The sequence below is a fragment of the Rhagoletis pomonella genome, unplaced genomic scaffold (genome assembly GCF_013731165.1).
Source record: "Rhagoletis pomonella isolate Grant_MI unplaced genomic scaffold, Rhpom_1.0 Rhpom_scaffold_04187, whole genome shotgun sequence".
Classification (NCBI taxonomy): domain Eukaryota; kingdom Metazoa; phylum Arthropoda; class Insecta; order Diptera; family Tephritidae; genus Rhagoletis; species Rhagoletis pomonella.
The window spans coordinates 32-11854 of record NW_023462737.1 but is presented as its reverse complement, the minus strand read 5'-3'; the positions used below and the strand labels follow the sequence as shown (position 1 = coordinate 11854).

At 33.9% G+C, this 11823-nt stretch overlaps 1 long non-coding RNA gene across 1 annotated transcript; it reads right to left on the bottom strand.

Moving 5' to 3' along the window:
- Positions 1 to 5904: 5904 nt before the first annotated feature.
- LOC118754605 lies at positions 5905 to 11457 on the bottom strand. The gene is made up of 2 exons (XR_004994919.1): positions 11197 to 11457; positions 5905 to 7718 (listed from the first exon to the last, which is right to left on the bottom strand). It is a non-coding gene; the product is annotated as an uncharacterized LOC118754605 (long non-coding RNA).
- Between the last annotated feature and the right edge of the window lie 366 nt (positions 11458 to 11823).

The window sequence follows — 11823 nt, the reverse complement described above, 5'->3', positions numbered from 1 at the left end:
TGCGAAACATTTTCAATATTGCATAAAATCAATTTTATAAATGAAAAAGCTTTGCGCCCGTCAATAAAATAAAATATGCACCATTCATGTCCAACCTTTAAATATTTAAAGGTAGGAAATAAAAACAAAACAGTAGAACAACAAAAAAAAACTCCCAACTACAACTGCAACTGCAACTTCAATTTCAGTGACCACCATTTCGTTGGAACATTGCTAAGTGCCAATGACAATCCCGCGTCGGGTTAGTTTTTGTTGCCACCGAGGAAAGTTTTGCCATTCAATGCGGACAAAAGCAATAACAGCAATAGCAACAATTGAGCGATGCCAGTAGCAGAGGCATAGGCAACAGCAGTTGTTGAGCAGTGCACCCAGACACGTTAAGTCAACACCAACCAGCAAGCAGCGGGCAGACCATCACAGGCCAGTCATTTACCGCGGCGGCACAGTCGCAACGAGCCGAAGCAAATGTAACAGCAACGAGTTGGTAAGCTGAGCCGTGTGTGTACAAATGTATGCAAGTATTTATGTTTGTGTGTACGGAAAACGAAACGAGTGCTAGGCGAATGCGAGTGGCAATGACCTTTTTGGTTAACACATTTCATTAAAAATTTAAAACTGTTGCGCGGCACTGGTAGTGTCAGCTAGTAAAGTGCAACTGATGCAGGCGAAATATTTAGGTGTAGCGTTGATTGACCAACTGGCCGAACGAAGCGATGCTGGACAAGGGATTGGGTGCATGAAGGGGCATTTTATGCAGCAGTGGCGCGATTCGAAAGAGCTCCAACTAAAAAAAACTAAATTTGTTCGTAAGTACATATGTATATGTATAAATATATGTACATACTATATACGCAACATAAAATTTGTTGCTTTCGCAAATGTATGCTGAGCGCTTTTATTACTGCTGCTTCATTTATTGTTGTTGTTGTTTCATACTGTGTCCATTTCACTTTAATGAGATTTGCGCAAGAACGAACAAACATATGTATATAAGTATGTATAGAGAATAGAGAAATTTAAAGAAGGCAAAATGAATAAATTAAGACCAAGTAGAATGCAACTACATACATAAAACAAAATTTAAAAACTAAAACTAAATAAAATAAAATGCAATACAAAAAAAATTAATTAAAAGCCAGTAAACTTAAAAACATACAACAGCAATTCAATCGGTTTACAATGCCCGAAGTGGAATTTGTTTGCATAGCGAAAATTGCGACCGCAGTGAAAACCTCAAAAGGATTTGCAGCGATTTCTGTGGGCTATTTTTCGTTTTTCGACTGCCTACTGTTGACTGTTGGTCGCTGGTTACTCTGTTACAGTTTTCTTATTTCAACAAATTTAACTTTAGCTCAGCACGAAAACTGTGTACCAATTTTTTAAAAGAGCGTTAAATAACATTTTGCGCTTTTAAAGTTGAATGCATCTAAAAGGCGATTTATGCCAAAAAATATGTAAATATTGACCTTGATTTATCTATCGAAAAATGCGAGCGAACTTAATAGTGATGACAGTCTTATTGATACTGTCATTACTGTTATCATTAAAACTAAGAATAATATACACAGCGATGAAAATATTGATAACACTCTCGCTTAAAGTATTGATAACATTTTCGATAACTACTTTGATAATTTTGTGGCATATTATATATATTATATATATATATATTACGGATAATACTAACGATATTAATGGCGATAACAATGTTTACAAGAATTTTGAAGTGCTTATTCGGTAAAATATCGATTAAGTACATTATCCATAACACAAATATCGGTGGCAATATCGATAAAAATATAAATAACAATATATTTAGTATATCGACATCAAAAAACATTACGACAACGGTAAACGTTATTTTGATTCGAGTATCAAAATATTTGTTGGCAAGATCTTAAGTTGTGGATCATTGCAAAATAGTTATTTTACACCTAAATTTCTCTAAGTCCACACATGTGTATACGTGATTTTCTAGTAATTCACTTTTGCCTTTATCTTCGTTGGTTAAGAGACTTTCTTTAAGGGCATTATTCGATAAAGAGGTAGAATCTTCTTTGGACGAAGGTAATTTTTTCTGTATCCCACACTCCAAGCGGTTATAGAGAAGGCTGCCAAGCATTTAATTTATTTTTTTTACTGACGGTATACGTTGTTATACTCTAGTCCCAGAAAATAGCAATAAATAAATAATTATCCTTTAATCATTAAGTACTGCTTCTAACGTGCGCATTCGCCACCTTTTTTAAGCAGTGAAAAAAATAGAAATTTTCAGCGAAATACTGTTGCCATAGAACTTAAAAAAAGTACAAAAAAAAAACATTCAACCATCAAGGTGCTGACTTGCGCAAAAATAAATAAAAATCGAAAACACAGGGAAATGAAAAAAACTAACAAACTTTCCGTATGCATTAGCCATTTTGCTTCCTCAACATATGAGAAAAATAGCAAATAAAAAATAAAAATAAATGTAGCCACTTTATTGCGAGTTTAAATAGAAATAAAAAATGTTGCCAAAACGACGCGCAACTCGAAAGTACTAAAATAACAAATTCATCTGTCTAATTTTTAAAAGTGGGTGCAACTTTGAATTGAGTGAATTGCACAGAAATAGATTTTTGTGTTGATTTCCTAAAAATAAAAGTAAAAAAAAAAATAAATAATATGAGAAGAGTTTTTGGTGCGGACTCGTTTCGCACGTTTTATCATTCATGTTTGAATTGTATTCTTTTATTTCGCTTTTTTAATGTGGTTGGACAATTTAGCACATTTTAGTGGATTGTCCTGAGAAGGTATGTTAAATAAATATAAGATACTAAAAATAATAATAAAGATAATTAAAAAAAAAAAACTCATATCAATAAAGAGTGCTAAATTAAAACTAAAAAATAAAATTCAGAAAAATAATGGATGTACATAGTTAATAAAGAAGGTCGGTTCTGTGTGTTTTTAAATATCCAAGTTCCCTAAGCGTTCGCTAAAGGAAATACAAATTAAGAATAGTTATTTCTGAAAGCTTCTCTGCGACCACCAATTTCAATTGAAAAAATTCTTAAAATCGACAAACTAGGAAAACCAAGAAATTACTTTTTTTTATCAAATATTTGGTAGAAGCTATCTACAAGATCGATGCACGATTAAGGTTGAGGTGGATGCTTTGGGCAGGGGCTCTTTGAAACTAAAAGGATTGCAGCACGAATAGCTTTCCCATCCCTATGTAATCAAAAAAAAATGACTCGGTGTCAATGGATTTTCGTCCAACCTCTATTTTAATAATAATAATAATAGATTGGCGCTTACACATATGTTAGTGTTTGGCCGAGCTTCTCCTCCGATTTGTGGCGTGCGCCTTGATGTTGTCACACAAAGAGGAGGGACCTACAGTTTAACGCCGACTCCGAACGGCGATTGTATTTTTATGAGAAGCTGTTTTTCATTGCAGAAATACACTCGGGGGTTTGCCATTGCCTGCCGAGGGACGACCGCTGTTAAGAAAAAACCTTTTTTCTATTATTTTTTTTTTCGATGTTGCTTTTACCAGGGGCTGAACCCAGGCATTGCGGAGTGGAAGCGCGCACTGCTTACCACTACACCACAGCGGCCAACCTCTATTTTACTCCTCATTAATGACGAGACTTATGACATTGCCCCTTAAGTCGACACATATGTACCAATGTTTTTGCTACATCAGGTGTTAGCAGAGCAACTTTTATTTATTTATTTATTAAATTTTCGTTTTGTTGATCTTTCATTTCATTATCATTCGATTGGCGTAAATAACAGCGCGCGCAACACGTGAAATAAGTACCAAAACAAGGCGAGACAAACAAAATCAGGTATTAAGGGCAGAGCAACAAGCGAATTGCTCGGAGGTAAGCATTTTGTGCATGCAGAAATAAGTAAATGGTTTATAAAAGCAAACTGTGTTCGTGATTAGCTCACTACTTGCACATGCATGCATAGTAAATAAGAATGTATGTACATACATATGTATGTATGTACGTAGTATCCACATGTCATCCAAATAAATACCAGATTGTCAGCGCACTTGCATCTTAAAAAATTTAAAGCCTTGCCCACAAAACGCATGTACATACATACATACAGCGAAACGCTTTGTAAGTACTTGCATTCACACATTTGTTTTTCTTTAGATGGTTCAGTCCGGCCAGGGAGGGACATGGCATTGACAACTACCAGAAGAAGTCGTACAAGGTACTCGCACGCAAGTTATCAAAGCATTTTACAACTCTTACACGTAAATTCCTAGGATAGCGCATGACACAGAAAAAATTTTAGCATAGCTAGGCAGTTTGCACCCCAAAAAACAACGAATACCACAGTACCAGTAAAATGTTAACATCCATACATACATACATACATACATACATACACATAACACAGGTTGTCGTCTGCCGGATTAGGTATTTTGCGCACACAAAGTGCAAAATTCTTCGCAGCATTGCATAGTTAAGTAGAGGAATAAGGAATACCAATGCTATCCAAACTAACGCGATTTAGTTTGAGGTCATAAGCGCCCTCTACCACGTGCATTCCTTTTTTCCACGACTTTCTATTACATATTTAAAAAGTGTTAAAGAGAGCATTGGTGTTGTAGCACGTTGTCCTTAAACCGTTTTATATTTGGAGGTGGTGCTGAAATGATAAAGTTGTGGCAAGATTCATCACTACATACACCACTACTCTCGCTAGTATGCCTGCAAAATAAAATATCATCTAAAGCAAAATTTTATATAAATTTTCGTGCGACTTCAAAAACCTGTCAATACCAAGATAGTCGCGAAAGGGTAATTTTATTTTGAAAAAAAATAAATTAAAAATAAATGAATTAATTAAAATTAAACGAGTAAAAAACATAATATGTACATATATATTTTATATTTTGTTGATATAAAAATAAATTAAAAAGTATTAGTTTTTTTTGAAAGAATTAAAATTTAAATTAACAATTTTACTGTTCTTATATAAATTGTTCAGTCGTTTTCTTTATTCAAATGTATTGTTTTATTTTATTGAAAATGTTATTTTAGTTGATATATAAGTTTTATTGTTATTGTTATTATTATTTTTTTATTTTATTTTTTTTTCTGTGGATTTTCTTCGATTTCTGTTTATGCTGAACTCGGTGTTTTAAGGATAATTGAATTATCCTTGTCATTCTGCATTTTCAAGTTCTCAAAGCTACAAAAAAAATGAAACTTTTTTTTCTTACCGGAAAAGAACTCGGGAAATCCAACAGAGAATCGTTATCACTTTTTTAAATTTTTACAATAACTGTGCATAAACACTCAAACACAAGTTAAATAATACATAGAGGCGCTGACAGCAGATTGCATGTCCATAGATTAAGCTGCATTTATAAAGCAATATGAAGCAAATTGACAAAAAATATATAAATATTTTTAGTAGCAAATGACATGTTTTTAAATCAATATTTATTATTATATATTGTCAGAAAATAAAGATTTTCATAGATAGTTTGCTGTGGCGAGAACAAAAACAGCAGTGTATTTTGATGAAGAGCTGCCAAAAGGCAATAGGATTAACTAACAAGTCCACGGGAATTGGCTGTGTGGCTGTTCCAAAGATTTGAATTGATTTATTTTTATTTTTTTATTTATTACTTTGAGCTATGTTGTGAATAATAACACTAATTTCATTACAGCTAAGGGCAATAGCCCGAAATAGTTTTATTTCTACTTAATTTAATTTAAATATAAAATATAAACTTTTGTATATGTGCATATGTACATAACTAACTTATTGAAAATGCTTGAATGAATATGTATAAAATTATGTGAGTACTTACGAGCTCTGCCTTTCACGAGCTTCCCGTCGTTGCATTTCTATTGCGGTGGTCGCAATTGTGCGTTTCTTTTCGCCTTAGCCGCCAGCAAAAGAGTAGATTTTGAGTTGTTGTAGAAAAAATTCAATAGTTGCAAATATGTATGTATGCAAAATAGCCACCAAACCAAACAATTGGTTAGTGTGAGAAAAAGTGCTTGTTTATAGATTCCAACAAAAAAAATTCTATTGTTACAACCACTGCAGAGTTTGGATTGGTATCGAACTAGAATAACATTTATGAATTACAATGTTTTTGCGCCTTAGATTTGCGATCCCACGCACACACACGCACTCAGTTACTCACATTCCAGGCCACACGAATCCTTACGCAATGTTGTAAACTCACAGATATATATTTTTTTTGCGTTTGTTTTTTTTTTATGCGTTATTTTCGTTTAACGGCTGTCGATTACATTCACAGGTTTGCATGAAGTCAATTGCTTAGGGCGGGCGCGTGTTGCTTGTTAGTAGCGATTTTATATTTAGAACAAAAAAGCTCCGATTTTACCACAAAGTTTTAAGACAAAGGATATTGTTTTCGTCCGTCAACGCTTTGAATTTATTTATAAAGTTTGCTGTCGTTGTTGTTGTTGTTTGTAAGTCGCTTCGGTGGGTTCCAACCTAACGAGGCTGTCACTGCCTGGTGTAGTTATGATCCGCTGCCGTTCCTCTCCTTAAGAAAATGCGGTGCACCCGTGCGCTGTCCTTATAGCTCTACGTGGACGGTGTGCGGTTGAAGCAGAATATTAAAGCGTTATTTAGCTGTGGCTATATACGGAGATGTTTGTTTTTTTTGATTTTCCTCTTCCTCGGATCAAGTGAAATTGCTGCCGCTTACACTGATTTGCTATTACTGTGGCGGCCAATTAATTATCTGATTATTTTTAACCGCATATTTCTTAATATTTACGAAATGAAAACTTCACACAAATATAAAAAATTGTGTATGCCAAAAAAAAAATATTGTTGAGCAATTTCAGTTTGACAGATTTGTGACGCTGGTCTGCTGTGAATCGTTTGCATTTATTGTCAGCAAGCAGATTTTACAATAGTTGTTTAATGAACACCAGTTTTAATTATGTAGATATTGAAATACACCAAATTTTCCAAATTCCATATCTTCTTGTTTTGTGCAAGAAAATAGTATGTGATTTTTTACACAACAAAAAAAAAAAAACAACACAGCAATCGAATTAGGTCTATTGAAGGGTTGTTTCGGAAAGGCTTATTGCTCGTGAAACTAAATGTAATTTAATTAAAATATCTGAAAATGCAGTTAACAGCCAAACGTGCACTATGTCAACCTTCTATTGTTGGGTATTTTTATATTTTTTATGAAGCATACAAATCGGGAACTAACCGTTTCGAAAGCGCACCAACGCGAACACCCAACTCTCTGTTTTGTTTTATTGTTATATCGATACTATTTAATTCCAGTTTCATATGTACATACGTATATACATGTGTTTTATTTGGTTAAGTTGTGTTTCAACTTAGTCGAAAATTTTTTAGCGAAACAAAATTTATATTTTGCCTTTTTTTTTAATAACGTTTCATACGCACAGACGCATAAACGACCCCTGCAGTCGCAGGCATTGATTAGCAATTGCTCCCTAAAATTGCATCTCACACTTATGTCGATTTAAAGATTTCGCTTAATTGTATGTAATTTCGGAACTACTACGTCGGGTAGCTTTTAGCTTGTTTTAATTATTCAATATTTTTATATTCCTCTTTTTGTAGACATCTCAGTTTATTTAACTAATTCTTGCAATTTATGAGAAAACAAATGCTTAAGCATATTGTTTAACGACTTGGTGTGGGTTTTTGCTGACTATGTTGTTTTTGATCTGTAAAAAAAAAAAACAATACATATACATAAAATTAATACAATATTCATATGAGGAGGCTTAAATCAGGTAGAATATTAACAAGGTACATATCATAAACTTTATAACGGTTACACATAGCAATTTCCGGTACAGAAATTTCTGTTTTACTACATTTAGTCTAATTTCCCACTTTAATGAAAAAGAAAATAGTGCATTTAGGGTTTACAGCTTTATAAGGTAAAATGTATAACTAAAATAAACCAATAATATTGGCCTAAAATACAAACCTAATTTCCACAAAATTTCAAGAAAATATTCTATATTATTGCAACTCATTGATCCTGCTTCAAATCTCATAAACGATGGACGTTTAATTTAATACTATCGATTTTGGTGGTAAAATTGGTACCGTTGGAAAGCTAGAGATCCCCTTTTCAAAAGTACCCACTTCTAGGTGCGGGAACCTTCCAGTTTTTAAGATATTTAGTATTCAAGTTTTTTCATTTGCTTAGTAAACAACACTATATATGTATGTATATATTATATTACACAAATCAACAAACATAGACTTAGACATGGGTATATAGAATTCTCCTTTCTATGTTGCCGGAGAAGAGGGGCGGAACTTCTTCCTTCGGCCACGCTTAGAGATTATAACCCTTACTTTCGTAGTACGAGTTCCAATACCCCGCGCCCACCGAATTTATTTAAAACGGTACACGCTTTTTATGTTTTTCAACCATTGGCTTTTTTTGCTAAAGACAAAATGCAGCTTCAGATTCAAATTCTTCGTCCTCGGAAACCCCCGAAAGGCTTTTGAAGGTAGAAATGTTTGCTTTTAAACCAATTTTAATTTTCTTAAAGGTCAAGGATCAACTAAAATGAAAAAGCGTTTAAAATCGCCAAACTAGTAAAACTGAGGAATTACTTTTCTAGCCTTCTCTGGACTTGATGGTATGCTGCTGCACGTTTGCTCAAAAATATAGATACCCTCAGATCCTCGGTAGTTTTTTCTGTAGACCCATTGTTAAAGAAATTCACGATATATACGGTACGGCAATTTTTTACCGTTGACATACATACGGTAAAATTGCCGTGGATTAACATTAAAGCTACCGTGGCGCGTGTGAATAGACCCTGCCAAACCCGAAACGATGGATTACTGAAAAAATTCAAAAAACAATTTAATAATATACATATGAAGTACATATCGTCACCTGAAATGGAAAAACCGTAACAACATTGCAACTGAAATTGAAAAAGTCGTGACTAATATTTTTATTTATTTTTTCATAAAATTAGCCCTGTTCGCGTACGCACTATCCAGTAAATCCAGTACTAATTTTACTAGTCTTTTCTGGATGTCATTTTCGTGCGCAAAAACTTGCAAGAAACTAGCAAAAGGGGGGAAATTGAGAGAGCAAAAATTACAGCTGAACTTGCAAGTTTTACCGGATTTTTACTAGCAACTATTTGCTAGTAAGAAAAACAGCAGATGGCATGATGCTTAATGTAATTCACAGAGTTGCAATTGACAAAATAAACCTATTTAAATACATAGGTGCAATCCCGTATTCCTCGGACTAAAACTAGTAAACATTCGCTCAGAGCGAGAGAGTAACATTGAAAAGTACGGGATCGCTTTCTAGTAAAAAATGGTAACTTCTGTCAACTTCAACATAACCTCCAAAATGGTTGTAAATTTTTGCTTATTATGTATGTAAACACACTCAGTTCACATATGTAAATAACCAAAAATACTTTAAAACCAGAGTGCACTTTTCTTTTGTTTATAATTTGGTTGCCAAACACACTACAGCAGATCGTTTGACACATTTACCAGAATTTACCAGCAAAAAATTCTCGGACTAAAACTGGTAACTTCTGGCAGAGAGAGAACCGTATTTACTCTCTTTTTTGTCCTCTCAATAGTCAGAGAACCGAGTACGGGATCGATTTCCAGTAAAATCTGTCTGATTCTGACTGGTCTGGACTCGTACGGGATCGCAACATATAATAAGATGGAAAATACTAGTTTTCTAAGAAAATTGCATCGGAAAATAACAAATTAATCAGCTGTTCATAAAACTACTTAGCAACTTCTTGCTGGTTTTACGTTTTCGTACTTTCTTACATATTTCACTCATTGGGAGTAAATATTGGCTTAAAGCTTAAACAGACGGCAGCGCTGATCCCGATTAACTCGGTCTTAATCCGGATCAACAGCAGTTAATTCCCGAGCTGATCCGGATCAACGCTGCCGTCTGTTTATGCTTTTACTCACCGAAATTTGGTTACTGGCAACTTACTGAATAGTTTTTGCTGGAGAATACGAAAACACAACTATTATGTGGGAGTTGTAATTTGATCATGTAAAACAAAAATTGAATTTTGAATTTTTTATTAGTTATTACTAGGGATCATGAAATTTTTGTTTAAAATTGCATTCAATCGTTAGTGCATAATTTGCAGTAAATGCCTGATTTTGCACATTTTGCAAAAAATACCCGATTTTGCATACTTCATGAGAAAATTCGCAATAGTTTTGCTAAAACACACCCTTGCCGATGTACGCTAAAGTAAACCGATGTAAGTCTTGTCCTGGTATTTACAGAATGATACACTTACCACAAAAGAAAAACATTACATTTTGTTTTTAGAAAATACTTAAAACACTTGTAAATGTACATACATATGTATTACTCCCCTTGTTATGGGGAAAATTAAACAAATATCAAAAAAAAAAACTGTCTATTATCTCAAGCTTAATCAAAGTGTATTATAAACATGTTGAGCTTAATTACATTTCGTTTATATTGTCAAACGTTACCAAATCTTTAACCATGCACTAAAACACTGGAATATTTTTTATTTGCCGAAAACCATATCAGCAGTATACAACGTGAATGAGATAGACAGAAGGATTTTGTGATGCGTTGCATTTCATTTCCCATTGATTTTCACACTTTTGTTGCAGTGGCAAATTGGTGCCGCCACTTCCCGACGCAGAAAACAATTACGTACGAAAATACAAGTAGATATGCAAAAAATGGGGTTCATAGTTATTGTAAACACAATTTTAAATTGCATAAAGTGAAAATGCGATGGCCAAGATACAAGAAGTTACTACGACAACGTAAACGACAGGGTGCTCTTTTCAGTTCAAATCAGCACAGCTTTTTGTCGTTCTCATAACTTTTGCACATACATATATACATACATACGTGCATGAACTGCTACACATCATTGCATCACAAGTAAATATATAAATTTTCTATTACATTGGGCAAAATATGATTCCACCCTATCGGAAGTGGTGCAGGTTATTTAACATTAGTAAATATGCTAAAGATATATTTTAAACCATTTTAGTCATGGAAAATCTCACATCTTTACACTTTGAGGTCACTAGGCATATGTATGTATATTACTCGTCTAGAAGCAGGAAAAATCACCAAATCAGACAATCTTTTTTGAATGATAATTTCTCACTCACTTGCACGAAGCTGACCGTAGTAGTAAAGTAGTATTTAATTAAAACTACTTGTTTTAAATAGTATTTATTTGATAATTTTATGCCACAAAACACCAAGAAAAACCGTCTCGTCGACGGCCAACCAGCCGCAGTGCAGCTATACAACGAGAAGACGAGATAGAAACAGCCGATTTTACTCGTTTATCAAAGAGATTTTGAAATTGGCACCCTGTGGGCAACAACAAACCAAACTGCAATGATTGCCACAAATGTAAATACAACGCTAGTGCGGCTCTTCGGCCTGGGCAATTGCTTATACAGCGAACCGCCTTAGTGCGAACGAGTCCACAGGTGTGCAGTGAAAAAAAGCAAACAGCAAACAGTAGGAAGACAGACCGAATTAGCTGCTAAATTCGAGAAATTTTACTTCACAAAATTGCATTATGTGAAGTGACCGGCTACTAAATGGAAAATTAGTTAATTGTCTTGTACAAATTAAACCAAGTTTCAATGGCTATTGTAAGCTAATTAATAACTTTTCAAAATGTATAATAACTGTCCCCGTAAAATGAGCTAATTTTAATTTGCAAACCCATATTTTTCGAACTTATAATTCCTTGATCGCGGAGTGGCACTGTGCATCAAAAT